Source organism: Octopus bimaculoides, chromosome 2 (assembly GCF_001194135.2).
Source record: "Octopus bimaculoides isolate UCB-OBI-ISO-001 chromosome 2, ASM119413v2, whole genome shotgun sequence".
In the NCBI taxonomy this organism is placed as follows: domain Eukaryota; kingdom Metazoa; phylum Mollusca; class Cephalopoda; order Octopoda; family Octopodidae; genus Octopus; species Octopus bimaculoides.
The window spans coordinates 166,017,794-166,020,990 of record NC_068982.1 but is presented as its reverse complement, the minus strand read 5'-3'; the positions used below and the strand labels follow the sequence as shown (position 1 = coordinate 166,020,990).

General features: G+C 33.8%; 1 protein-coding gene across 2 annotated transcripts in view; it reads right to left on the bottom strand.

The window, feature by feature from the left end:
• LOC106875612 (uncharacterized) overlaps positions 1-761 on the bottom strand; it is a 226,450-nt gene extending 225,689 nt beyond the window's left edge. For both annotated transcript variants that reach the window (XM_052965701.1, XM_014923832.2), the window contains exon 1: positions 422-761. The gene's annotated coding sequence lies outside the window, so the exon portion shown is untranslated. The remainder of the gene's footprint in view (positions 1-421) is intronic.
• Between the last annotated feature and the right edge of the window lie 2,436 nt (positions 762-3,197).

Sequence of the window (3,197 nt, the reverse complement as noted above, 5' to 3'; positions counted from 1 at the left end):
TTATATTGAACACTCAATATTTCATCTACATTCAATACTTTCTTTCATGGTGCCATCCATTTTTATTTTATTTTATTTTATATTGTATATTGTATATCATATTATATATTATATATTCCATATTCTATACCCCACATTAGTTCTGCAGGAATATAAATAAAACATAAAAAACAGACAGTGTTGGAACTCTTTTAAGCAAAATAATATATTCCTCTATACACAATCATACAAAAACCCCCACCTTTTTTGTATTTATTTTTACTCGCATATATATATACACATATACATAGATACACACACACACACACACACACACACACACACACACACACACACATAACATTATGTGCTGTTAGTATTAAACGAGATATTGTTAGTACCGGTGACTAAGGTGATCATTTATATACCATAAGGAACTTACCTGTTGAAGATTTGCTTTTCAAATGTATCAAGACATTAATATTAGATAAGCATTGACATGTATACCTAACTACGCATATATCATATTTATATATAGTTACATATGATATTAATAAGTATATTCCCATGATATTTTACATTGAGACACATACATTTGTACGCGGAGTTTTAAAGTTCACACTTCAAAACATAAAGATTTAGGTTATTGTTGTGAACGAACGTACTATAGTATATTGACTCTCCAGTTTGGAGGTAAGAAAAAAAAGAACAAATGAGCAAGCAAAACCATTATTTAAAGTTTGTACGCGTAAATTTACATATCTTAATAACAAAGGATTTAATTTGTATCAGAAAATATTATATGAACACTATTTAAAATCCAAATGCGAATCTTCGGCTTTGAAAACTAGTTTAGAAAATCTAACTATCTAATACACCGAGGATATAGGAAGAAAAAAAAAAGAAGAAAGAAGAAAGAAGAAGAAAGTTATAATCGCTTAAAAAAGATTAAATACATGTAAAAACCCCGGAAACAGGCAAAGCGAGCAGCTAGGTCAGAATAGCAGACAACTACACAACTTGCTTGAACGGTGACAGTGTGAAGAGAAGGTAGTGAATACAACAGCTATCATTGTTCTCGACCGTCGACAAGTAGAAGTTTGTTTATGACAGGTAAGAGCAGTAGTATTAGTAGTAATAGCTTGTGTTGTAGTAATAACAGCAGCCGTACCAAGTAGCTCCAGGTAACTTCAATATAGCCACCGGCAGAAACTGATCTACACTACCTGATTTGAATAATTGTTTGAAGCTTTAAACGTGCCTAGTTTGAGCTGAATCGACAAAAGGATCGATAGGGTAAATAAAAGCATGTACCAATATCTCGCTCCATCTCTCTTTCTCTCTCTCTCCCTGTATCTCATACATGTGTGTGTGTGTGTGTGTGTGTGTGTGTGTGTGTGTGTGTGTGTGTGTGTGTGTGTTTGTGTGTGTGTGCTCTCAAACATATAAGGAAAATAATTCTTTTTTACACGAGCTGACTAATAAATAATAAAGTTTAAAATACACGTGAAGTATTTAAGAAACTTTGTTTACGTCAATTTAACCTATTTCACAATTCCATGATTTTCAATAGTTGTGTGTGACAGCAAAGTGGAAAGATGTTGCAACTGTCTCATTCGCTCTTTTCTTATAAAAACATTTTGGCTCAAATTATCATCCTTTAAAATATAGTTTAATTGGTTGATGGTCGCTAGATAAGGCACAGAATTTGGTTAGTGTATTAGGGCTTCAGACTGTATGAATGATAATTGCGCCCAAAGATAGATTAAAGTTGTGTCAATCCAATGAATGCATCACGTGAAAGCACGGCAATAATGCATAGATATAGAGCTAAGTATATTCAAACACACGCAAACTCACACACACATACACCAATATTATAGATAAAATGAAATATAAGTTAAGGTCTGGTCTCCATATAAACGACAGTTAACCAATAACAAAATTTCTTACATTCTTTGTACCGATGTTAGAAAACGAATACTATTATTAGTATTATTGTTATCATAATTACTAAGGCGACGAGCCAACAAAATCGTCAACATGCCGGACAAAATGCTTAGTGACATAGCGTCCGTCTTTATGTTTTAAATTCAAACTCTGCCGAGATCAACTTTGCTTTTGATTCTACCGGGGTCAATAGAATAGAACCAGTTGACTACTGAGGTCAATGTAATCGACTTACTTCCACTACTGAAATTGCTGGCTTTGTGCTAAAATTTGAAATCATCATTATTAATATTAAGGCAACGAGCTGGCAGAATCGTTAGCACGTTGGGTAAAATGTCTAGCAGCCGTTCTGAGTTCAAATTCCACTGAGGCCGACGTTGCCTTTCATCTTTTTTGGGGTGGATAAAATAAGTACCACTTGAGTACAGGCTCGATGTAATCAAATATCCCCCTCCTAAAAATTTCAGGTCTTGTGCCTATAGCAGAAAGGATTATTTATTATTAAAGCAGCGAGTTAGAATTAATATTGCTTTTAAGGCGGCAGGTTGGCAGAATCGTTACCGCGCCGAAAAAAAAAATGTTTAGCGGTATTTCTTTTAGCTTTATTTAGTGAGTTCAAATTACGTCGAGGTCAAGTTTGCTTTTCATCCTTTCGGGGTCGATAAAATATGTATCAGTTGAGCACTGGGGTCGCTGTTATCGACAAGCCCCATTCCCCATAATTTCAGGCCTTGTTCCTATGGTAGAAAGAATTAATATTCCTTTCATTCACTCGACACTTTGTTGTTGTTCTGTCGGTATAGGATTGTCTGATATCCATCCGTAACCTGATATCAAGCCGTAATTTTAGGTAACTGGCACATCTCTTGTTCTTGCAATGCCAAGCAAACAGGTTTTCCGTAGAAATTCACCTCGATATCCAAGAAATAACCATTTAATCTTCCTACTAGTGTTACTAACACTCATATCATAACTGAGATAATTGCAGCTTTACAATAATTCCAAAGTTTCTGAGATTGGTACTTCTTGTTTTCTCACATTCTTTGACTACAACTGTTATATCAGACGGATAAGCAACATTGATTTAGTAACACACTTTTACATCTTTATTGAGTACAACCATATCTCACTCTGAATGGTCTGCTTATCAATTCTTTCAAATTTTATATCTCATAGTACGTTTTATAGTCATTTTTTTTTTTGGTTTATATTATGTTCGTAGTATATTTAAATAAGAATGATTTTAAAGATTCGACAATATGCGATTG